This window comes from Sorex fumeus, unplaced genomic scaffold, assembly GCF_029834395.1.
Source record: "Sorex fumeus unplaced genomic scaffold, SorFum_2.1 ptg000043l, whole genome shotgun sequence".
Classification (NCBI taxonomy): Eukaryota; Metazoa; Chordata; class Mammalia; order Eulipotyphla; family Soricidae; genus Sorex; species Sorex fumeus.
The window spans coordinates 26,179,931-26,206,452 of NW_026606100.1; the positions used below are offsets into that span (position 1 = coordinate 26,179,931).

Sequence of the window (26,522 nt, forward strand, 5' to 3'; positions counted from 1 at the left end):
AAAACAAAACAGAGAAACAACGAGAGAAAGAGGGAGAGACAGACGGAAGGAGCAAGGAGGATGGGCAAGTCCAAATGCAAATAGAACATTCTGGTTCTGGGGTCCCCCAAGTGGATGCGCTTGGTGCTGCTCCCAAGCGTGTGACATGATCAGTGACTGCTGTGGCAGCTTCACAGGACCTTTTGGCTTCCTCTTTGGAAGGAGCCTCTTTTCAGAAATTGCTCTGTTTACCTTATAAGTCAGACTTGCAGACACTACCTCAAAACCAGCAACATCTCTGTGTTTGCCAGTAGCCTTCAGCCACATGTCCCCTCCAAGAACATCAACCACTGTTCTTAGACCTGCCTTCAGCAGGGCCAAGGACTTGGCACCAAGGAGTCAGTAGGGAACAAGACAAACAGGTGCATGCTCTCTAACTGGGAGGTGGGGCCCCCACACAGGAGGAAGGACGACGGGGACTGAAATCATGCAGGTTTGGACCGTGCCAAGAAGACCAAATGCAGGTTGTGATTAAAGCAGCTCGAGAAAGCACCTCGGGGAGGTGACCTGGGGAGGAGCTGGACCCTGCAGAGGGGAAGGGGTTCACTCACAGAAGGCAGGACGTAGAAGACCCAGAATGGGGAGGGGCAGACAGCGACGGGAATGGGAGACAGGTAAGAGGCCAGAGCAGGAAGGCAGACCTGCAGGGCTAGGAGGGAGAGCAGGAGGAGGCAGAGTCCCAGGAGAGCCAATAAACTAGCTGAGAGAATGAGGAGGGGCGCTGATGACCTGCAACTGGACAGGGGAGCCCGTTACATACATACAGGAAACCGCATCAGGGCAAGAGAGCACAATCTGTGCACCAGTGAAAAATAACTGATTACATTTGACTACAAACTTGCAGCTCACCAAGTGGTGCTCTGACCAGGTCAGGCTGGACCCTGCTGAGCACATTTATAGCAAAGCATCACCCCACTTTGCAGAGGAGAAAACTGAGACACCAATTGATGGCGCCGTGGGGGAAGCTGAGGGCTCAGGATGGTTTCCGGTGAGAAGTCTAGTGACCTCTCCTGGGTCCCACAGCAAGTGTCCCGACCCCAAGATCCCGTCCATCCCCACACGCAAACCCCCTCTGTGTCTCGAGCCTGTGCTGCGGGCTGCGGGCCAGGCGTGCGCTGACGTTTTCTGCGGCTTTTCCTCCGGATCGTTCCGCCAAGTCGGAATCCACTCACACACTCCCTGCAGCTGCCGGGGCCGCTGCTGCCAGCTCCGGGCCCCCTGGGTATTCTCCCAGTTGCGATATCATTTCCTCTTGGGCTAAAGGTCAGGGGAAACCCTGATGCTCTGAAAATCACAGGCCAGAGAGGAATGTGCCCCGTGCAGTGGGGTGCGTGGTGGAGCGAGGCGGCGGGAGCTCCCGGCTGGAGATGCTCCAAGCAGGGGTGGGTGCCGAAGACCTCAGGGGCTCCTAGTTTCCGTCCGTCAAACGGGCCGCCGTGAGGACCCAGTGAGGTCATGGGTTTGTTTAGGCACTCATTCATGCGACAAATATTTATCCCACACCTGCTACATGCCAGATGGGGTTTCGGCAGCCTCGGGATACAGCCCTGAGCAACCCCACCCTGACCTCAGGGCAGTCCTGTGCTGTCAGAGGACAGGGGAGAACACGATAAACAAACAGGCAGCCGAACACGTCAGCGCCACTCGGAGCAGTGTGAAGAAGGGGGTGCCTGGTCGTCCTGTGAGGGACAAAACAAAACCCAGCCAGAGGAAGCAAGGCCAGACACCCCCTAGGGAGGAAGCAGCAGGGAAAGGCCTGGGTGTAGGTGCCTGGGTGCTTGGCAGCAGGAGGACAGGTGGACCTGCCACAGAAGGGTCCAGAGAGAGAAGGCCCTGGGGTCAGCAGGCAGGAGTGGGCTGGAGGGGGCAGGGCCTGCAAGGGGGCTATTCAAAGAAATCATATTTTTTTCTTTTTGGGTCATACCCGGCGATGCACAGGGATTACTCCTGGCTCATGCACTCAGGAATTACTCCTGGCAGTGCTCAGAGGACCATATGGGACGCTGGGAATCAAACCCGGGTCGGCCGTGTGCAAGGCGAAAGCCCTATCTGCTGTACTATCGCTCCAGCCCCTCAAAGAAATCTTAAAGCGAGCCAGTGGGTAGGAAGTAGATTTGTATCTACACCAGCTTTTTTGGTGGGGGAGAGGGGGGCCACTTGAGCCGTGCTCGGAAGGTCTGCCGGGGGGCCATTCGTGATTCTTGGCCAACCAGACCATCCGTTCGATGAAAGGACCAGAGGATGCAATGCTTCTCAGACCCTGTAGTGCCAGCACAGGGCTGGGGGTCTCCAGGGCTGTATCCAGTGATGCTTGGGAACCACCTGGGTCTCTGGGCAGTGCTGGGAGCCTCCAGGGCTGCATCTGGTGATGCTCAGGAACCATGTGGTGCCAGGAATCAAACCTGGGTCAGGTGGTATGAGTGCTTAAGGCTATACTGTCTCCCAAAGCAACTGCATCAGCTTTGCATGGGATCAACCTAATGTGCAATCTTTTTTTTTTTGTGGTGTATAAAAGAGGGCTGTGGCATCTGGGGTTTGAAAGGAGAGTCCATAGAACATGAGCCTGCCACAGAGGCCTGCTTGGCTCCCATCAAAGAGGAGAAGAGGGGTCCAAAGAAAAAGGACAGAAAGGTACCCATGTCCCAGTCTGGTAAGAGGTTGGCTGGAAGCTGCAGTGAAAGGAAAAAGGTCAGAGAGAAGGCAGCAGGTCAGGACTTCTGAGCTCCCTTGGTCCCCAGTGCTTGAAGTTGTCATAGGACCAAAAGGTCTGGGGTGAGGGGAGAGATCAGGCTCCCCTCCCCCCAGCAGATGAAGAAAAGTCAGAACCAGCATTTACCCAACAGGAAAACTGATCCACACAACCAAATTTGTGTGTATGTGTGTGCGAGTAGGTGTGGTGGAGGGGAGGGCAGGGGGCAGGAGGAGTGTGTTGGGATCCTTGAAGGAAGGAGGTGGGTATATTGGTGATGGGTGTGGTGTTGGAATTATGTACACAGGAAGCCATCATCAACAATGTTGTAAATATCAGAAACTCCATAAAAAAATTTTTTTAGGGACTGGACGATATCACAGTGGGTAGGGCATTTGCCTTCCATGAGACCAACCCCTGTTCAATCCCCAGCATCCCATATGGTCCCCCCCGAGCACCACCAGGAGTAATTCCTGATTGCAGAGCCAGAGGAATAACTCCTGAGCATTGCTGGGTATGGAGGAGGGGGAAGAGGAGGAAGAGGAGGAAGAAGAAGGAGGAGGAGGAGGAAGAGGAAAAAGAAGGAGGGGGAGGAAAAGAGGAGGAGGAGGAGGAAGAGGAGGAAGAGGAGAAAGAAGAAGGAGGAGGAGGAAGAGGAAGAAGAAGAAGGAGGAGGTGGAGGAGGAGGAGGAGGAGGAGGAGGAGGAGGTGGAGGTGGAGGAGGAGGAGGAGGAGGGGAAGGAGAAGGAGAAGGAGAAGGAGAAGGAGAAGGAGAAGGAGAAGGAGAAGGAGAAGGAGAAGGAGAAGAAGAAGAAGAAGAAGAAGAAGAAGAAGAAGAAGAAGAAGAAGAAGAAGAAGAAGAAGAAGAAGAAATTTACCTTGCATGCTACCAGTTTGCTCCTTAGCACTCCTGAGCCCCACCAAGAGTGATCCTTCAGTGCAGAGCCAGAAATAAATAAGCCCTGGGCACTAATTCCCCATCTAAGAAAAGAAACCATGTTTATTGTCATTTCGGCAAGGCCCAAGTTCACTACCCCATGTGCTGAAATTGAGTTCCACACTGCTATCTTTGCTTGATTTTAGTCATTTTAGCCTCATAAAGGCCCGACAACAACAACAAAAGGCTACGAAAACCCCATTTTGCAGATGAAGACACAGGGCTGCGGGAGGTGAGGCGGTGCTCAGTGAGGTGACAGTCTCTTAGGCCCGGTGCTCACCCAGGTGACAGCCAGGGGCTGTGCTCCGCAGCTAGGGGCTCACACGTGCTCACCAGGGGGCGCAATCCTGGGCCGTGGCCCTAGCACATTTGTCAGTTGTCCTGCGCTGCCCAGCTGGTCAAGTTGCTGGCAGCGTTGAGTCCCCAGCAGCTGAGCTGCCAGTGTCACTCTCTGCACCCTGGGAGGTGCCAGGAGTCCAGCTCTCAACCTGGTGCTTGCAAGGCTCTGCTCAGAGCTGCTGAGAGATGATTCCCCACTGGCCTGGCTCTTTGCTTTAAGGATTACAGAGGCAGTAAAGGGCTCCGTGGCTTCCATCAAAGACAACCAAAAAATGATTAAGACAGGTGTGACTGTGGCTCTAACTTTGGTGCCCGGAGCCCCACAGAACAAGGCAGAGAGGAAGGTAGCTGGGCAGACCAAGATTGCAAGATTGTGTCCATCGGGGGGAGGGAGAGTTCAGGGGTGAGGATATATTTTTCCATGGGTGACTGCATGACAAAAATATTTGAAAAAAAGGAAAACAACACATATATTCCCGTATTTGATCTTTGGTTAATTACCTCTTCAGTGAGAGGCTATGCAAGGACCTTGTAGATTTCATTAGTCACAGGGGTTTATTCAAACGTCTCCTTTGCATAAGAAACCCAGGCTTACAGCTGGTCTCTGGGAAATAATGCCCCGCAGGCCTTGAAAAGAGCGCTGGAAGCCTGTTCAGGCTCCCTAGCTCAAACACTGCAGAGGTCAGGGCCCATGATGCATGGGGCCAGGCTGAAATGTTTCCATCCAGCATTTGCAATTCAATCCCACAGTTTCCTTTATGGAACAATTCACTAAATTCAGAGTTGTTCTTTATTTCTAATTCACCATATAATTCACCTCCCAAGTTCAATTAAGAAGCAATCTGTTAGCAACTTTGGGAGCAAGCTGCTTGCCTTTGAGAAAGCCCAATTTTCTTCTGCTCCCAAGAAGGGCTTAATTATATGCATCATATGAGACATTGATGTACACACAACGCCCCTCCACCACCCTTAATGAAATATTAACTATACGCATGTAAGGCCAGCCAGGCAGAGGGCCATGGGTTTGCCAGTCCTACAGATCAATACTGCTCATTTGAATATAGGCTCATTGAGAGCAATTATGAATTGATATTCACTATGGTGGTAATTAATAAACAAAACTTTGTATCATTTTTTACCTTCCATCCTCATTTGTAGGTCCTAATATTACCTGTTTCTTGTTTTCTTAAACACAACAATAACTTGTATTTTTTATTTTTTAATAGACTTTTGAGTTTTATTGAAATCTTACATGAACAAGAAATTGGAAATACAATCACATCAAAGAACAAATTGACACGGCTTTGACGTTGAAGCCAAACAAATTTTGTAGGGCAAATTTCAAAAAGGTGTGAAGTTATAACAATTTAAAAACACATAACTTGTATATTTTTAATTGTTTTTTATCTACAGGCACTACACACATCATCTACACAAAGATAACTCAAAGTGGATATTATTTCCATTTTACAGACAGGATAATTGAGGTATAGAGCAGTTAAGACATGGCTGAAAATGCAGAGCCACTGGGTGGAGAGGTAGAGTCTCTCCAAATCAATCTGGCATTTAAAGCCTTTAAGAGCCATCACATGCTGCAGTGGACAGTCTGCACAGCCTGAGCTCCCATGCCTACTGACTTTTGTAATACCTGTATTTATAGCTCAGACCCAGCTGAGGTAAGTCTGGCAGAAAACTACTTTGCTAGGCTCAAATGACGGCACAGCGGGTAGGGCACTTGCCTTGCATACGGCCAACCTGGCATCAATCCCCGGCACCCTATATGGTCCCTTGGAGCTTGCCAAGAGTGATCCTGAGTGCAGAGTCAGGAGTAAGCCCTGAGCACCACCAGGTGTGGCCAAAACAAGACAAAACCAAAAACTGCTTCGTACTAAACAAAAGGAAAAATAAAAGCCTCTAGCACTGGATCCTAAAAGAAATCCCTTTATTGCTAGTTCATTGATTGCTGAAATACTGGTTGCCTGCCTGCTTTGGGCAGTGTCGGACTGGGTTCCTGTTTCTAGTGGAGGGGAGGAAAATCAACAATAAACAATGAGATCATACCGCAAGGGATTAAGCACTTTGGAGAAATTAAAACTGTTTTATGAAAGAGCAATGGGAGCCAGGGAAGGTCTTCCTCGGCAGAGGACATTTGAGTTAAAATCTCAGTGATGATAGGGGTGTCTGTTGGAGAAAAGTAGCCTATCTGGGGAAGGGGGAGTTGCAGTAAATGAGAAAGTCCCGGGGAAGAGAAGCAGGAACAGGATGGCGATCGAGGGCTGGGCAGGACGCACGGTAGGGGCCAGCCTGGTAGGCACACACCAGTCCGTGCACGGTCTTTGGTCTTGTTCATATAGTCATTTCTTTGTTTGTTTGGGGGCCACACCTAGCGTTGCTCAGGGGCTACAGACTACTCCCAGCCCTGTACTCAGGGGTCACACCAGGCCAGAAGGTGTTGGGGGCGGCAGAGGGGAACTCATCATGCCTTGGGAATTAACTCAGGCTTCCTACATGCCAAACAAATGCTCTATCTACCTCTAAAGGTTTTTATTGTTCATTGAGAGAAAAAATAAAACCCAGAGGCTAGAGAGATAGTACAATGGGTAGGGCACTTGCCTTGCACACAGCTGATCCGGGTTAGAATCTTGGCATTCCATATGGTCCCCCCAGGCACCATCAGGAACAATTCCTAAGTGCAGAGCCAAGAGTAACCCCTGAGCATCACTGGGTGTGACCCCAAAGCCAGAGAGAGAGAGAGAGAGAAAGGGAGAGAGAGAGAGAAAGAGAGAAATAAGGCAAAGTCCCTTTAACAGGTTGCTCCAGTAATGAACCAGGCAATCAATGTGCAAAGCAACTTTTATATCTGTGCCAAATTTCAAATGCTACAGAAGGGAAAGGGAAAATGAGTTAAAAGATCATTGCCAGCTTTTGTTAATGAAGTGATTGAGTTTTGGCAAGTGTAAAATAAATCAGGAATTCGCATCCACTGCCAGTGTAGGAGGAGTATAAATTGGTATATATGAGGTGATTGAGCAAGCTGTATCAAAATCTTTTAAAACAGCAATATGGATTTGGACTCCATCATACAATTTCTAGACATCTCTCTGAAAGAACTGATGGACAATGAAGACTACGAATGTCAATATTCATATTTTAAATAATAAACCAACCAGGAGCTGGAATGATAGAATAGTGGATAGGGCACTTGCTTTGCACACAGCCGACCTGGGCTTGATCCCTGACATCCCATATGGTCCCCCCGAGTCTGCCAGGAGTACAGAGCCAGGAATAACCCCTGAGCACCGCTGGGTGTGACTCAAAAACAAAAAGAAAATTAAATTAAAATAAATAAATAAACTGACACTGTAACAACCATATCTCCCAAAGGGATGATGAAATGAATTGTGATACAATGGAACACTGTGTAACCTTTAACTTTTTCGGAATGAATTTTATTAAGTGTGAAAATATGTTCATATTACAAGTTAAAAAAAAAGCAAGTTAGAAAACAGTATCCATTATGGATTCCAAAAGAACCGAATATGATTCAACCATAAAAATATATATACATATATTGGGGCTGGAAAGATAGTACAGAGGGTAGGGCACTTGCCTTGCATGCAGCTGAGGTGGGTTAGATCCTCAGCATCCCATATGGTCCCCCATGCACTGCCAAAGAATAACCCCTGAGCATCGCTGGGTGTGGCCCCCAAACAAAACAAAAACATGTATGTATTTTTAAAATGGAAAAATATTATATGGGAATAGTCACAGTGTGCATTGTGATATTCTCTGGTGATTTGGAGGTAAGTGTTATTTTCTTAGATTTCTTTTCTAATCTGCAAATTCTGTTCCGCCTGATTCTTTATAATCAGGAGATACAGGCTCTTATAATAGAACTAGATAGCATCATACACATATTTTTTTGCCTAAGAGCTGTTGCTCTGTGCTCTATGGGGTATGTGCACACACATGTACACACACACACACACACACACACACACAGTGTTGCCGAGGAAACCTTTCTCCTTTCTCCTGTGGTAGAAAGAAAACAGTTTTAATGCAGACAGGAAAGTTGTGGTTCAATCTTTTTTTTTTTCTTTTTGCTCTTACCTTTGAAAGGGGTAAAGAATGAGCCCATATCTTGGCAAAACGTAAAGGAGGAAAGTTCACAGGAAAGCTCACTCAAGGGGGGATGGCGGGGTAGACCTCTTCTCTGTCAGGGTAGACCCTTCTGTCAGGTTGCGGGGCAGACCCTTCTCTCACACTGTCAGGGTATTCCTTCTCTCACACTGTTGGTGCAGACCCTTCTCTCAGACTGTCGGGCGGGGGGGCCTTCTCTCAAACCATCTGGCAGACCATTCTCGCAGAGTCCCAAGGAGAACCTTCCTCTTGTGCTGTGGAGCGGACCTTTCTCTCACACTGTTGGGGCGAACCCTTCTCTCAGACTGCCAGGGCAGGCCTTTCCTTCACACTGTGTGTATGGGGAGAAGAGGTGGAGGGGTCACTTCTCTCAGACTGTGGGGCGGTTGGTAGGTGGGGGAGCCTTCCTGGATCTTAGAGGCTCCCTCAGGTTTAGAGCTTCTTCTTGGGGCCATTTTGAGTTCATCTGCCCAGACCCTCCCCACATGCTCCCTTTCTGCTGACAGGTCTCTGTGGGCTGAGTTCACCCCAGACCTTCCACCAGTCATGTGCCTGCCACACAGGGTGCTCTGTGGAGCCCAAACTCCAGGAACACTTTATTATTTTTTTTCTCACACCCGGCAATGCACAGGGGTTACTCATTGTTCATGCCTCCATTTAGACTCCATCTAGATGCTTGGTGGTGCTCAGGGGACCATATGGGATGCTGGGAATCAAACCTGGGTTGGCTGCATGCAAGGCAAATGCCCTACTCACTGTGCTATCACTCCAGCCCCTCCAGGGACACTTTAGATCTGCTCTATACCTTGTCTCCCTTCAGGTCCACAGCTGGCAGTGCTCATGTCTTACTCCGGGCTCTGTGCTCAAGGGTCACTCCCGCTGGTGCTCAGAGGATTATATGCGTACTGGGGATCAAACTGCCCGTGTCTCTCCTACCCAGGCTGGCCTCAGCTTCTTTGCTGTTTCCTTCGTGTATTGCTGCAAACCCCCAACCCTCTGAACAGTGCCTTGAAATAGCAACCCTTCCGAGCCTGCTTCTGATGCAGTAGGCCAGAAACTGGGAAGTGGAGCAAAGTGTGCTGGCTTGTCTCTGCTTTGTGATGCATGGGGCTCATGCTGCGAGTGGGGGAGGGTGGAGGAGGCTCAGGTAGACTGGGATGCAGCAGTATCACACCTAGGGCACCTGTCTGGAGCTTTGTCTCTCCCTCTCCACATGGCTCCATTGCACTTTCTCGGGATGGTTTGATCCTGGGGTTCTGAGACCCACTACGTTTCATTTATTTTTTGTTTTGTTTTTGTTTGGGGGGTGAAGGGACGGCTGGCTGGATTGCCAGGCTCAGACCGCAGAGCTGCTGGATCATGAGGGGTGCACAGGGGATACTGCACGCTTGCAAGGTGGTTGCTCTGAGTCACTGCAGTTTCTCCAGGACCCCAAGCAGCATTTTAAAAAGAAGAGCCCTGACATACAAAGCATGCCTTAAGCTTCTCTAGTTTCCAAACTAGCTTCTCTAATTTCCAGTATCGGATTGGCCAAAGCAAGGCAGATATCAAAGCCTAGAGTTGCTAGGGAGATGACCATAACTTGGGATGAGAAGGCCATGTGAGCCACTCACTGAACAGCCTCTGTATAAGTGCCCGGTCTCCATATAGAAGGTCTGTACACCAAGTCAGGTGGTTGGCGAGAAGAACCTAAAGGGCAAGTTCTGGAGTCAGACAGTGGAGGGTGAAATCGTGGTCCCACTTCCTAGCTATGTGATCTTCAGTCGCTTGACCTCTCTCTGCTCAGTTTCCTCATCCATAAAATCAGGATAAGAAAAATCGCATCATTGGGGCTGGAGTGATAGTACAGCATGTATGGTGCTTGCCTTGCACACGCCCAACCCAGGTTCAATCCCTGGCATCTTATAAGGCCCTGAGCACTGCTGGGAGTAATACCTGAGTGCAGAGCCAGGAGTAACTCCTGAGCATTGCTGGGTATGTCTCTTAAGCTCCACAAAAGAAAGAAAGGTAGGAAGCGGGGGGAGGGAGGGAGGAAGATGGGATGGTGGAAAGGAGGGAGGAAGGGAGGGAGGAAATTCACATCAGTTTTGCTATGAGCATTAAGAGAGAGAATTTGCAAGACACAGAAGAATGTCTGGGTCATTTGACCTGGGTCAAAGTCAGCACTCCTTTCATTAGTTATTACCCAAACTTTTTGAAGTCTGAATGAGCAGAATGGAACAGAACAGCAAGTCATGGAGACATTTCACATCCACCTCATGAAGCAAAGAAAAAGTTTGAGTCTCCTTAAAGTAAATTTAACAAAACCAAGTTCTCGGTAGCGCATTGCAGGGTACTGAGACTCCATCTAGATGGAATATGCCCGTGAGGGGGGCAGCCACTGGCCCCAGGTGAGGCATTTCCTTAAATTGTGCTTCTTCTGCTGCCTGTCCCTCACAACAGGGCATGTCAAGTAATTGTGGGAGGGAAAAATAACTAAAGATAGACTTTAAGACAATATTTTGGTGATGAGGTCCCTGCAGGGAATGCAGAGCTGCCTGGACAAGACAGAGATGTGGGGGCCCAGGGAGAGGGTGCGGGCTGTGCATGCAGGAAGCCTGGACCCCAACATGGTTCTCCAGGCACTGCTGGCATCAGCTCACCATGCCCACCTTCCCGGCCAATGTGCCAGGAGTACCTTTCCGAACAGCCTGGGTGTGGATCCAAATAAACAGAGGGATGTGCCTAGCGCTGGAGAGTAAGTCTAGGTCATAGAGCTTCACCAAAAACGCTTTTGGGGACCCTTGTGTGTTCTCAGGGGACTGTTGTTGCTGCATGAGTGCCTTTTCTCATTGAATTCTGAGCATGATTCAACGTGAGGCAGGCACCAGCCTGAGCTCTAGGTACAAAAGGGAGAAAACTAAGTCTGAGAAAACTTTCAATAACACACAGTCATTCAGTTAGCAAGCGGCAAAATCCAGGTACAAATCCCAGGCCTACTGACTTTCCCTAGTGGTGTTTAAAATATAGAACTGGGGGAGGGGAACTGGAGCGATAGTACAGTGGGTAGGGCATTTTCCTTGCACGTGGCTGACCTGGGTTCAATCCCAGGCATCCCATATGGTCATGGTCTTCCAGCACCACCAGGAGTGATTCCTGAGTGCAGAGCCAGGAGTAACCCCTGAGCATCTCTGGGTGTGACCCAAAAAGAAAAAAAATAATAAACAGAGCTAATGATTCCAGCCCTGAGAAGCAAAAGTGAAGGTCCGAAGAGACGAAGCTTGGGTTGCCCCGGCTCTCTGCTCACTAGCTCTGGGCAGCCAGTGAACAGAGGGTCAAGCTCAGAGGATGGGATTTCTGAGTCCACACTTAGGGGACAGTTGCGGATACGAGGAAGCCCAATGTGTGGAATGCTCCGGAAAGGAGCTGATAAGAGGGAGCCTGCACTGCCCACTCCCCACAAACTGTCCTGACCATCCCTTGCTACTCCTTGGGGACACGACACTCTCAGAGAATCAGCACTCTTCCCCAAACCAGGATCAGACATGTGTCCTGAAAAGGTTTTTCTTTCGGAAAGAGAAAGTGTTGTTCCCCCACCTCCCTCAAAAGGGCCCATCCTGTCAGCTGAGTTCAGGAGCACTGGATTCTCTCAGAGCCACCCTCAGTGGCCTGCTTCGTCCAGAACCCACCGCCTGCCTGGAAACATGTCAATTCCATGGAGCACTGGGCCATGTGGGAGATGTAGCTGTGACCAGGCCCTGCCCCACCCACGGGAGCCAAGAGACGCAGAAAACAGTGAGAGTCCACGTGGGGAAAACTTCACTCACCACGGAAGCCTAGGGGGGCCTCCTAGAACTGGTGTTAAAGGCTAAGAAGGGTTTGAAGACGGGACGGACTCAGGCAGGTCAGAACACAGAAGGAAAACTAGCCTTAGTAGCATAGCTTTTTTGACCAGAGTGACTTCTGGCAAGATAACCCATTTCTCTGAGCCTTAGTATCCTTCACCACACACATGGGCATACTAGGATCTGATCTGTGAGGCTGCAAGCGGGTCCTAAATCAGTGCCTAGCACGCTGGAGAGGATCCATGGGCCTATCTAGGATGACTTCAGGTCCCCTCGGGAGGCTGCTGGGGTCCTGAGACCATCCTGTGGTCTAAGTTCTGGCCAGACTCACTCTATAGAAGTGATCCGGGCCCAAAGTGAGCTTTCCCCAGAGCCCATCTTGCCAGACCCCTGCTGACCCCAATTCAGAACAGGCCTGAATCAGCCTGATGACATCTCATTTCTGCTTTCCGCCCAACCCGCCCCAAACCACAACACGGTCTGGCAGCACATTCCAGTTTCCGTTAGAGAAGGGAAGGGAGAGAGTGAGGAAAGGCAGGGGAGAAAGAGACATCAGCTCTTTCCTCTGGACCTCCGGTGAGGTTTGGTCCTTTGGGTTCTGCAAAGTTCTAGAGAGGAGATGCTTAAGGATTCCTCCGGGGTTCTCTCTCTCTCTTGAGCTTCACAGATTCCAGAAGCCTCTTAGGGGCAGAGACTATATTTCTAATGCAGAACAAGATGGGGACACATAGTGCCGATTTGATTCTTCCCTGAGACACCAGAGGCCGAAATTTGGTCCCGAAATCTGAATGCATAGGAGGAAATTTCTTTTTGTGTTTGTTTGTTTTGTTTTGGGGACACACCCAGCGATGCTTAGGGGTTATTCCTGGCTCTGTACTCAGGAATCACTCCTGGCAGTGCTTAGGGAACCCTATGGGATGCCAGGATCAAACCCAGGCTGGACGTGTGCAAGGCAAGCACCTTACCTGCTGTCCTATCCCTTCAGTTCCATTAGACGAAATTTCTAGAAAAAAGCTTCTCAACCCTAATTTATATCCTCAGGGGCTCAGAGAGGATCATTAGCAATAATCTCATTCATTTGCTATTATGGATCGCCTGCCTCCCCACACACACACAGAAACATTATCTCCATCTTGACTGCTGTATCCTGAGAGGCCTGGGATGGGACTCAGGGAGGGAACACGGGGGTGGAGACTGGCAGGATGTGAGGCTGCTGAAATAGTTCTTGTCTCTAGGCATGAATTAATGATGCTGGGGAGTGCTGTGGAACTCTGAGGAGAGAAAGGGCTCAGGAGGGTGATGGACAAATACAGCTTAGTCCCCAGCTGAGTGTTGGAAGGAGAAAAGGGAAACCTTTCTTAGCTCAGAGCCAGGACAAAGGCACCTGCTTACCCCTTCTTCACCCAGGAGTACAGAACAGCAAAGAAAGCAAAGAGGCCCATGCAGAGCCATCAACATTAAAGATGTGGGCGGCGAATAAGGAAATGTGCATAACTTCAAGATGAAAACCCTATCCTTCTATTGCAATTCATAAAAACAGCAGAAGGTAAAGCAGAGAATCAGGTAACGTTCCCAATGGCTTGAGAATGAACTATAAACACGTTGGTTTCCTCAAATGAAGTATCACTGTATCACTGTATCACTGCCATCCTGTTGTTCATCGTTTGCCTCGAGCAGGCCCCAGTAATGTCTCCTTCGTCCTAGCCCTGGGATTTTAAAAAGTGCCACATTCGAGGCTCTTTCAGGGTCAGGAGAATGAAGTGATTGGGTTATTTTCTTGGGGAAAAGGTCACACGTGGCATTGCTCAGGGGCTATTCCTGGTGGTACTCGGGTACTCAGGTGACTGTATGTGGTGCCAGAGATGAAACCAGGGTTGACAACTGTGAAACAAATGCTAAGAAGATGTGGCTGGAATCCTCTTGTATTTTTACAGAAAGTGCCCCTTAAATATATCTAAAGGAATAAGCAAGTGAGAATATTTAAGAAATTTCTGAAAATAAAGAGCATGGGAATGAGGAAGGAAGTATCCCATCAACTATTAAAATACATGAAGACTGATAGAAAAACTGATAGCAAAAACTGGGGGTGGGGGGCAGGGAAGCTAACACTGCACAGAAACACACACACTGTGAGATTATCATCACAACCTAGAGTGAAGGGGGTATCAGTCCTATGCCCAAATAAAGTCCAAGTGGATTGAGTGTGTAGACAAAAATAAAACATGAAAGACTTTAGAAAAAAGTGTTATTCAGTTTCACAGACAAACAACAGCTAAGGAACTTCATAGACTCAAAACCATGGTTACAAGAACAACTAAATGGGCTACTTTAAGGCAAGAAAGGCCCCTCAAATACACCCAATTTTAACAGAACAATGGGACAAAATCCCATAACAATAATCTCTCTCAATGTCAATGGGCTAAACGCACCAATTAAAAGACATAGAGTGGCAGGATGGATTAGAAAATTGAACCCAACATTCTGCTGCCTGCAAGAAACGCATCTCAATAGTCAAAGCAAACACAGACTCAGAGTCAAAGGCTGGAAAACAATCCTACAGGCAAACAGCTCCCATAAAAAAGCTGGGGTAGCCATCCTTATATCAGACCACATTGATTTCAGAGTGAGGAAGGTCATAAGAGACAGTGAAGGCCATTACTTATTGATCAGAGGATCTGTACAACAGGAAGAACTTACAATAATAAATGTATATGCACCTAATGAGAGACCAGCAAAGTACTTAAAACAACTACTCATAGATTTGGAAAAAGACATCAATAGCAACACAATACTAGTGGGAGACTTCAACACTGCTTTGTCACCTCTTGATAGATCAACCAGACTCAAGCTTAGCAAGGACATACTTCAGTTGAGGGAAACAATGGAAGAAAGGGACTTAGTAGATATATACAGGACACTTCATCCACAAAAAGCTGAATACACATTCTTCTCAAGCGTACATGGAACATTCTCCAAGATAGACCACATGCTGAGCCACAAAACATACCTCCATAAAATTAAGAAGGTAGAGATTGTATCAACAATCTTCTCAGACCATAATGCGCTGAAATTAGAAGTAAATCACACACAAAAACAGAAAACTAAATCAAACACCTGGAAATTAAACAGTGCACTATTGAACAACAAGTGGATTAGACAGGAAATCAAAGAGGAAATCAAAAGATTCCTAGAAACGAATGAAAATGAGAACACGAGTTACCAAAACTTATGGGACACAGCAAAGGCTGTGTTAAGAGGAAAGTTTATAGCTCTACAAGCATTCCTCAGGAAGGAGGAGCAAGCACACATAAGTAACCTAACCTCACAGCTTAAGAGCTTGGAGAAGGACCAAAAAAAGGAGCACAACCCGAACAGGAGAAAGGAAATAATAAAACTCAGAGCAGAGATTAACGAGATGGAAACCCAAAAAACAATACGAAAGATCAATGAAACCAAGAGCTGGTTCTTTGAGAAAATTAACAAGATCGATAAGCCTCTAGCAAAACTCACAAAGAAAGGGAGAGAGAAAACCCTAATAAACCGAATCAGAAATGAAAAGGGGGTCATTACAACAGAAACCACAGAAATTCAGAGGATCCTCAGGGAGTACTTTGAGAAGCTTTATGCCACGGAACATCAAAACCTCGAGGAAATGGATAAATTCCTAGACTCCTACAGACTCCCAAGGCTGAACCAAGAAGACCTGGAATACCTGAACAGACCTATCACCATCAAGGAAATTGAAATGGTAATAAAAAGTCTCCCCAAGCACAAAAGTCCTGGCCCGGATGGATTCACTAGTGAATTCTTCCAAATCTTTAAAGAGGACTTACTCCCAATACTCTTTAAGCTTTTCCACGAAATTGAAATATCAAAAACACTTCCAAACAGTTTCTACGAAGCAAATATCACACTGATACCAAAAGCAGACAGAGATACCACAAAGAAAGAGAATTACAGGCCGATATCCCTGATGAACACAGATGCAAAGATCCTCAACAAACTACTAGCAAATAGAATCCAACTACTCATCAAAAAGATCATACACCATGACCAAGTAGGATTCATCCCAGGGATGCAAGGATGGTTCAACATTCGGAAATCAATCAACATAATCCACCATATCAACAAAAGAAAAGATAAAAAGCATATGATCATATCAATAGATGCAGAGAAAGCATTTGATAAGATCCAGCACCCCTTTATGATGAAAACCCTAGCCAAAATGGGTATAGAGGGGACCTTCCTCAACATAATTAAAGCCATCTACCACAAGCCTACAGCAAGCATCATCCTCAATGGGGAAAAACTGAGAGCCTTCCCTCTAAGATCAGGGACGAGACAGGGATGCCCACTCTCTCCACTGCTGTTCAATATAGTACTGGAAGTACTTGCAATAGCAATTAGGCAGGAAAAAGATATTAAGGGCATTCAGGTAGGAAAGGAAGAAATCAAGCTCTCACTATTCGCAGATGATATGATACTCTACTTAGAGAACCCAATAACTTCCACCAAAAAACTCTTAGAAACAATAGACTCGTACAGTAAAGTTGCAGGTTATAAAATCAATACCCAAAAGTCCATGGCTTTCCTATACGCAAACAGTGAGAGAGAAGAAAGCAACATGAAAAAAACAATCCCATTCACAATTGTGCCCCAGAAAATCAAGTACCTAGGAATCAGCTTAACTAAGGAAGTAAAGGACCTGTACAAAGAAAACTACAAAACGCTACTTCAGGAAATAAAAGAGGACATGAGGAAATGGAAAGATATCCCCTGCTCATGGGTCGGGAGACTTAACATTGTCAAAATGGCAATACTACCGAAAGCATTGTATAAATTCAATGCAATCCCTATAAGGATACCCATGACATTCTTCAAAGAAATGGAGCAAACACTCTTGAAATTTATATGGAACAATAAGCCCCCACGAATAGCTAAAGCAATTCTTGGGAAAAAGAAAATGGGAGGAATCAACCTCCCGAACTTCAAATTGTACTACAAAGCAGTAATAATTAAAACAGCATGGTACTGGAACAAAGGCAGAACTGCAGACCAATGGAACAGGGTTGAATACACTGACATCTCTCCTCAATCATATGCTCATCTAATCTTTGATAAAGGTGCAAGTAATGTGAAGTGGAGTAAGGAAAGCCTCTTTAATAAATTGTGTTGGCATCACTGGACGGCTACATGCAAAAAAATAGGCTCAGAACTCTGCCTAACACCATGTACAAAAGTAAGATCAAAATGGATTAAAGACCTCAACATCAGACCAGAAACCATAAGGTACATTGAAGATAAAGTTGGCAAAACCCTCCATGACATTGAAGCTAATGGTATCTTCAAAGATGCCACGCCACTGGCCGAGCAAGTGAAAACAGAGATAGATAAATGGGACTATCTTAAACTAAGAAGCTTCTGCACCTCCAAAGAAACAGTGACCAAAATACAAAGACAGTCTACAGAATGGGAAAGGATATTCACCGAATACACATCTGACAAGGGGTTGATATCCAGGATATACAAAATACTGGTTAAACTCCACAAGAAGAAAACATCCAACCCCATCCAAAAATGGGGCAATGAAATGAACAGAAACTTTCTCAAAGAAGAAATCCGAATGGCAAAAAAGCACATGAGAAAATGCTCTACATCATTAATCATCAGGGAGATGCAGATCAAAACCACAATGAGATACCATCTCACACCTCAGAGACTGGCCCACATTCAAAAGAACAAAAGCAACCGATGCTGGCGTGGATGTGGCGAGAAGGGGACACTCCTTCACTGTTGGTGGGAATGTCCACTGGTTCAGCCCTTCTGGAAAACAGTATGGACGATTCTCAAAAAATTAGAAATTGAGCTCCCATTTGACCCAGCAATACCACTCCTGGGAATATATCCCAGAGAGGCAAAAATGTATAGTCGAAGTGACATCTGCACTTGTTTGTTCATTGCAGCCCTCTTTACAATAGCCAGGAACTGGAAGAAACCTGAATGCCCAAGAACAGATGACTGGTTAAAGAAACTTTGGTACATCTACACAATGGAGTACTATGTAGCTCTTAGAAAAGATGAAGTCATGAAATTTACATACAAGTGGTACAATATGGAAAGTATCATGCTAAGCGAAATGAGTCAGAAAGAGGGGGATAGACATAGAAAGATTGCATTCATCTGGGGGATATAAAGTAACGAAGTATGAGATTAATATCCAAGAATAGCTGAGATCAGCACCAGGAGGATTACTCCATAACTTAGAGGCCAGCCGGGTATCCTAGAGGAAAGGGCTATTCAGATAGAGAAGGGAGCACCAAATAAAGGATGTTTGGAGGATCCTCCCAGGAGGGGAGATGCATGTCGAAAGTAGACTATGGACTGAACATGTTTGCCACTCAATGCCTCTTTTGCAGACCACAACACCCAAAAGGAGAGAGAGAACACAGGGGATTGCCCTGCCACAGAGACGGGGGGATGGGGGGATGGGGGTGGGAGGGATATTATCCATGGTGGTGGAAAATGGGCACTGGTGGAGGGATGGGTATCTGATCATTGTATAATTGAAACCAAAGCACAAAAAATTGTAAATCTACAACTTTAAAAAAAATAAAATAAAATAAAGGGGGAAAAAAAAAAAAAAAAAGAAAAAAGTGTTATTTCCCAAACTAAAGTAGGAATGACATTTTTTTGTTTAGAAGTAGAAAGGGAGCGGGGGCAGAGCAATAGCACAGTGGGTAGGACGTTTGCCTTGCACACGGCCGACCCAGGTTCAATCCCCGGCATCCCATATGGTCCCCCAAGTACTGCCAGGAGTAATTCCTGAGTGCCGAGCCAGGAGTGACCCCTGAGCATTGCTGGGTGTGACCCCCCCCAAAAAAAAAGAAGTAGAAGGGGGGGGAAAGTTGATTTGACTTATTGTCAAAAACTTTAAAACTGTTGTATATCATAAAGATAATGCCCCTAACATGTAAATAAACCAATACATATGAGGGAAAATATCTGTGTTGAAGATAACAATGGTCACTGCCTATGTATAGACCAGCTCAGGCAATCAGGAGATGAAATAAGAAGCTGGATGGCAAGTTTAAGGGGCTCAAAATCCTGTTTTACACACAGGGGGCCCAGGTTGGGTCTCCCACACATCACCAGGAGACCCACAAACACTTAGCTTGGAGTAACCCTCAAATGCTATTAGATGTGCTTCACCTCAAAACATTGAGAGAGAGGGGCTGGAGCGATAGCACAGCGGGTAGGGTGTTTGCCTTGCACGTGGTCAACCCAGGTTCGATTCCCAGCATCCCATATGGTCCCCTGAGCACCACCAGGGGTGATTCCTGAGTGCAGAGCCAGGAGTAACCCCTGTACATAGCGAGGTGTGACCCAAAAAGCAAAAACAAAAACAAACAAAAAACAAAAAACAAAACAGAGAGAGAGAGAGAGAGAGAGAGAGAGAGAGAAAGAAAGAACAGAGGGGCAGAGGGGATGCTTCTTATCCAATAGATGCAGATAAAGGAAATTAGAGAGCATGGAGCAGGTCACAGGAAAAAAAGATTTAAAGAACAGATATGCATGATGAGAGTAGACTATAGACCGAACATGATTGCCACTCAATGTCTCTTGCAAACCACAGCACTCAAAAGGAGAGAGATAACAAAAGGGAATGCCCTGCCACAGAGGTAGGGGGGGGATGGGGGGATGGAGGTGGGAGGGATACTGGGATCAATAGTGGTGGAGAATGGGCACTGGTGGAGGGATGGGTACTCAATATTGTATAGCTGAAACCCAAGCACAAAAATTTGTAAGTCTACAATGTACGTCATGGTGTTTCACTAATAAAAATTTTTAAAAAAAGAACAGATAATGGTATAAATGATGTTTAACCCTGAGAAACGAAAATGAAGCAAAATATATATATGTAAGTTATAATTTTCCAATAGTAAAGTAGTAGAGTAGAGATTAATTGTGGAAAGCCCAGTGGAGACAGAGTTTTTGCCTTGTCAAGTATTAACGCTCCAAGGCTTGGTGAGCACCTCCAACGTGTCACTGGACCAGGCCCAGGAGTTCACAGTGATGATCCTGAAGTCTGAGGCTTCCCAGGGGCGGGCAGCCTGTGACAGGCAAAGGTTTTCTGGGTTCTGAGGTGGGGAATACAGTGCCCTACATCCTCACTCCAAGTCCCACTGGAGTCTGATGTTGACACACCTTTCAGCTTCCCTCCTCACGCCTGCACCCCATTTTCTCACCTACTCGTAGCCCCTGACTGTACTGACCTCACTGCCACGGCCCCTCCTTGGCTCCATTGGTGCTGCTCCCACTTGCCAGCAGTAATACCCACTGCCCCGTGGCCACCCTGATTCCAGCCCTCAAAGCCCAGCTCAGCCTCACCAAGGAAACATCCCTTCCTGCGAGCTTTACTCACATTTCTCTCCTTTACTTCCTTCCTCTCAGAGAGCCCAGCAAGCTACTAAGAGTATTCCACCCGCCCGGCAGAGCCTGGCAAGCTACCTGTGACGTATTCGATATGCCAAAAACAGTAACAATAATTGGTCTCATTTCCCTGACCCTGAAAGAGCCCCCAATACGCCACTGAGCTACGCTAGCACATGACAGGGACAAATGGAGATGTTACTTGCACCCACTCGAGCAAATAGATGAACAACGGAACAACAAGTGATACAAGTGATACTCCTTCCTTCTCTCCTCCAACCAGCTTTCATGGGCAACGTTCCCTGCACTCACGCTGTTCCCAGGAGCTCCTGGGATCATGACTTGAAAATGGGCCTGTTCTTTCTAGGAGATGTTTATTTCCTGAAGGACACAGACACATTCATCTCTACAGTGTTGTTCATAGAAGATGCTTACCAAGCATGTCCATCTGGATTGGACTGGGCAGGACAGAGCTCACAGGCACCATCTCAGCTCATTCTCACTGCATCTGGGAGGTAGTCTAGTTTATCCCCATTGTACAGATGAGAAAACTAAGATGTGGTGTGGCAAAACACTCGATCTGTGGGCAAGCTGGTATGTAAAAGAATTGGTGGGTATCACACACTTTGCCTTTTTGTTCCTAGTGTCTGGCAGGAGCTGAGAAGGGTGAGCCCAGAAAATTAAAAAATATTAATAAAAAAAAGTAAAAAAAATAATTCTCCCTGTACTCAACATTTTTACGGTCCACAACAGTCCTCAGAGAAACTCTTATAATTTCTTTTTCAGTTTGTTTGCTTGGGGGCCATGCCAGCAATGCTCAGGGTTTGCTCCTGGCTCAGTGATCAAGGATTGCTTCTGGAAGTGCTTGGGGAACCATATGGGGTGCTGGGGATTGAATCTGGATCAGCCACATGCAAAGCAAGAGCACTGCCTGCTGTACTGTCTCTCTGGCCCTAAATCTTGTCATGGCTTATGAAGGTTTTATCACGCATGTTCGTGCAGAGAATTGAACTTTTAAGGAAGATCTTCCAAGGTCACAGCACAACTCCATGAAGTGAGTGGCAGAAAGAGGAGCAAGGGACGCAGACATCAAAGGAGGGAAGAGGCGCAGGTACTGGAGGGGAGCCGAGAGAATGCCCAGGACAGGAGACCCGTTGTGGCCTGCAGAACCCGAGCCAGCTTGGCCTTGGAAGGGCCGCAGAGCTATGACCACCCCTTTAGGAGATGACAGAGGTGTGAGGTGACTAGGATTCAGAGAGGCGTTACCTCTCTACTGATTTCCCAGACCCTCTGGTGATGCTAACGCATGTGCTGGCATCAAGGCTCCCCTGACACATGTGTCCTCTCCACTTTTCTGCATTCCTCCCAGTGCCAACCACAGCTGAGGGAGTGACCGCTATATTCTAAGCAGGTGCCAGACATTCTGAGCTCAAGGAAAAGAAGAAAAACACCCCCAGAAGAAAGCTCTTCCTTCATTCAGGCCACAGGACAACCTCTGATGCTCTCTGGATGGAGGAGGCAGAAACCCCCTGGCCAGTGTGAGGGGGTCCGAAGATGGTGTCCCTCGCCCAAGACTCAAATGCCCAGAGCCGGGGCCCAGTGCAAGGGAGCCCTCGGGAAACAAGGTCCTGGAGAGTGGTGGTGAGTGGGGAACGGTGGGGTCTGCGGCTAAGCACGGTGCACCTGCCCCTCCAGAGCTCCGCCCGTCATTGTGCAGCTCCGTTGATTGCTGCCAGGTGGGGTTGCTGGACCCGTGTGGCCAGATATCCCAGCTTTTCAAGAGAAGCCAGAGTTCCGGATTTTTATGAGAAATCTGATTTTTAAATGTTGGCAGCAAATTAAAAAAATGTAAGCATTACAAAACAAACAAGACACATCTGCAGACCAGATTTGGCGGGTGGGCTGACTGCTCAGGACCTCTGGGAGGGACAGTTGAATGGGAAAGTCATGCCTCTAGGGGGTGCCAGCGTCAGAGGAGACAGGAATTCCGCTGGCAATCGTGGCCCAGACCCTGGGGATGGAAGAGGGTAAGATGAGCAAGCTGAGAGGCAGAAAACAAAGCAGGGCCAGGCCAGCTGGGGCTTCTCTCTGTCTGCGGGCAGCAGGCTCATTAAAGGAGACCAAAGAGGAAGGAGATGACCAGAAGGCAGAATGAGATTCCACTGGCCACTCCACCACCATCATCACCTTCTCTCTCCGGGCCTCCTTGGAAAACACAGAAATAATGACCTGCAGACTTCAGTGTAAATAGCCCCAGACAAATATGTGACTCTCTCCTACACATCAGCCTCAGGTCTGAGCAACGAGAGCCGTATCCCAGATGACACAAGAGCTGCATCCCAGGTGCCAGCAGCCCCTCCAGGTGCCTTTCCAGCCCTCCAGGTCCTGACCACTCGGCACTGGGCATTCCTCGTGTGGATCTGCTGTGGGAAGCAGCCTGAGCCTTCTGACGGCGTCTCTCCAGGCCCTGCGGCTCACTGCTGTGCCACGACAGAAGGACGGCACAGCTGCTTTTCTGCCAACACCTACAGGAGCACCTCGGAGAATCTCGGGGTGACCTCAGGTCAGACACAATTGAATCAACTGTTCCAAAGCTCCTCAAGGAACAAATGCAGGAGAACCAAAGACTCCCCGACGACAGAAGCTGAGTGTGTACAGCCCTCGAGAAACTGAGTCAGATGCTTCATGCGTAAGCAGAGTGAAGGTTCATGAGTGGAAGGTCCCAACAGCTGACGGTAGGGGGTGGGGAGGGGCCAGGTGGGGGGGATTGACCTTGAAGAGTTGTGGGTTTATCCAAAGTCTTTTCAGTTCACTATCATCTCCCACAGTAGAAGACATCTGAGTAGTAAATGCATTTGCAGTGAAGGTCACTTTCCAACTGTAACAAAATGCACATATCTGAAAAGAGGCCAAAAATCTCTTTTGAGTTTCTTGAGGCTTCAAGAAAACTAAAATTGCCTGTTCAAAAACTTAAGGGGAGTGGGGGAGAGGGGGTAAATGCTGTCTATATTAGACAAAAGCATCCTTTATTTTGCCAAAAAGGAATTCATCATATGAGTTTCTTAAGTCAGGGTGGGGAAATATATTTCATATCTAGGTCACTCACACAGAACAATTGTTTGGAGGGCTACATAAATAGCTGACAAGTGTGGAAAATTTCATTTCATTCTCCTTTAGAGAACAACTAATATTTAAATTAAGAGCAGGAAATAGGGCAAGAAGGGCCAACCGACAGGCTGGAGTGCATGTTTTGTATGCGAGAGATCCAGATTCAACTCTCAGCTTGGTGTCCTGAGCACTACCAGGCATGATCCCCAAGCACTGAGCTGGGAGGAGCCTTGTGTATCGTCAGTGTAGTACCCAAATCAGTTTTTTTTTTTAAAAAAAAGCAGAAAATATAGAATTCCATTGAATAAACAGGAGCAGAAAACCATACAGATATTAAAGAAAAAAGAAAATTAAATCCAATGAAGAGAAACCAAAGAAAGCTGTTCAGGAAGGCAAGGTCCAATTTTTTGTGCTGGCCCAGCTGAGAGGTGAGCACTGGAACCACAATGGATGTGCATCAGGCCCAGCGCTCCTGAGGCTGTGCTCCGGAATGAAGATGCTTGACAGGAACCCTTAAGGCCTCTTCCCACGAAAGTTATATAAATGGCAGTGTGGGCATGAGGTGACCAGGCTTGGCCACAAGGCCAGGTTCAATCAAGAGGAAGCTGCTTCCACAAATGGGGGTCAGTCCACGGCCACTTCATCTCCTCAAACCCAAGGTCACCCCATCATCTGGTGCTCTCTGCTGTCTCAGACTCATACCCGCCCCCTGATTCCCTGATGAACTGTTTCCTCCTGCTGCTCCTCCTGGCACTCCGCTCCATTCGCTTTACACTTGACCCCTTGGGGATCTCTTCTCTGAGGACTTCCAGGTCGAGGAATCAAAAGGGTTCAGTGAAGTCATTTGAGTGAACGAACCATGACGTAGACTTGGCTATGGTGACCAGGATAGGTCAGAGGCAAGAAGAGGAGGCAAAAGACCAAGAAGAAAAAATTAACTGTGTCCCCTCGTTTCTTTCTAACCCCTGATCTAGTTGCCAAGAGGTTGGTTTGTTTCAGTTTTTTGTCTTGAGATGGCCATGAAAACCTAATCTTAAATAAAGTTTTGTACTTGAGCTATACTGAGTGGGATGTTTCTGGAATCTGAAAGAGGCTCACCTAGAATATCAGGGAGTGAACTCATAGTTTCCCAAGTGAAATGCCCAGTTTTAACCTGGGCTCCCTGATTCCTGGCAGTGTCAGAGGGTGAGCCCAGGAGAGGACTCTGTGGAGGTATGCCTGAGAGGGGTCAAGCCCCGCGCTGCTTCCCCAGTTCCGTGCCCCGCTGGGAGTCCAGAGAGACTCCCAGTCCAGTTTCTTTAAAAATCTGACAAATATAGCAACAATAAAACTCAACCTAAAGGTGAATTTACTTTCTCTAGCACTTCAAGTTTGCAATGAAGTCTGGCTTCCATCCAAGGTATAAGTCAGTCTCTGAGTGAGGCCCTGGGGAATGAGCTGATAGAATCCTTATGCTGCATTCTTTTTTTCCTTTCCCAAAGAGCAGATGTGCACTTTATCAGATGCCTCTTTATCATCTCATATCATCTCACTACACTGAAAACTTCGTGGGCAAAATCACCACCACAAGACCGTGCCCACTCCTGTGTCTTCCTCTCCGAGTTTCTGCCTGCAGGCTGCGACCCCAGCTCTATGGAGCACAGAAGGAGTCTGGGTTCAACACTCCAGAGTATCTGCAGCATGCTGCATCTGTCCCTAACTCTCCTTAATTACTGACCTTTGTCCCCATCTCATCCTCGCAGGCCAACTCACTGGCTTGTTCTCCTTCTTAATATCCATTTCCCAGGAGAACCAGCCCTCACCTTATTCTTCCAATTTCCCAATACAGAACTAGATTTCCTGTGAGTTCTGCTAAGGGCTTCTCTGGTGCTATTTGTCCCGTTCTTTGCCCTTAACTAAATATTCTTGCCTTCCATGGTGCTACTGGACCTTGTAGAAGGCTCCTTGCCCCAGGTTGGACTCAGAGTCATAACCCCTGCCTGGTTGACAGTGCTCACCTGGAGCCTTCCTTTTAGTATGTGGTTCTGCCAGTCACTCCTTGCAAAGAGGACACCCCTGCCCCCAACACACACACACACACACACACCAGACACAAACATTTCTTCCATTGCTGTCCCCCAGAATCAGTTGGTCTAAGGTATCACACATCCAAACAGAATTAAGACTCAAGTGATCTCTCTGGGGGAAGCAGAGAAATAAGGAAGCAAGGAGACCACCATCCCAAGACTCAATACCCTCATCTATAATTTGTAAGAGTTTGTTGGCATCATTCACACATCCAGCCTTGTGCTGGAACTTAAGAGAAAAGATCAAGACAAAACAAAGACAAGTCAAGGTGTGGGCAGCCTGGTGGATATGGCAACAGCCTGAGATAAAGGCATGGTGGGGTGCATCCCTCTAAAGTGAGGCACTCATGCTGCTCTTCTATCATTAGCCCTCGAGGGGTGTTATAGGGAGAACAAGTCTTCAAAGCTCAAGGGATGACATTAATGGTGATGCCAACAGGATCAACAGAATGTAGAGACTAAAACGCAGGACCCTTGGAATTAGAGTGAGGTCCTCAAAGAGAGATGATATATTCCTTTGAACATAGTTTCCACATTAGTAACACTCCCTCCCCCATGGCGTTAAGATGTGAAGATTAAATGAGCACATGTTTCTGAAGTATTTCAGATATAACTGGTGCATGAAAAATGCTAATAATTTTAATCACCCTTTTGTTGTTCAGGCTATAAATGAAGAGCCAGTATCCATAATCCTACCTTTCAGATCTCTCTTTGGCCAACTTTATGATTATAGAATTTGATGGTGGAAGACTAGGGTGCCTTTGTGTAGAAAACTTACTGAGATTTACCACATGCTGGTTGGGAGTAAAAATCCAAGAATCTGATCAGATCATGTGGGTGTAGCCCCAATTCCAGAGAGATCGCTATGAGGTGCTGGCAGAGACGGCCATGGCGGGAAACATGAGCATTTGATGCATACTTTGGGGCACAGAGGTGAGACCGAGAGTAAA

General features: G+C 47.3%; 1 protein-coding gene across 1 annotated transcript in view; it reads right to left on the reverse strand.

Moving 5' to 3' along the window:
* Positions 1 to 26,522, reverse strand: part of TLL2 (tolloid like 2) — a 130,140-nt gene that overhangs the window by 74,942 nt on the left and 28,676 nt on the right. The window lies entirely within an intron of this gene.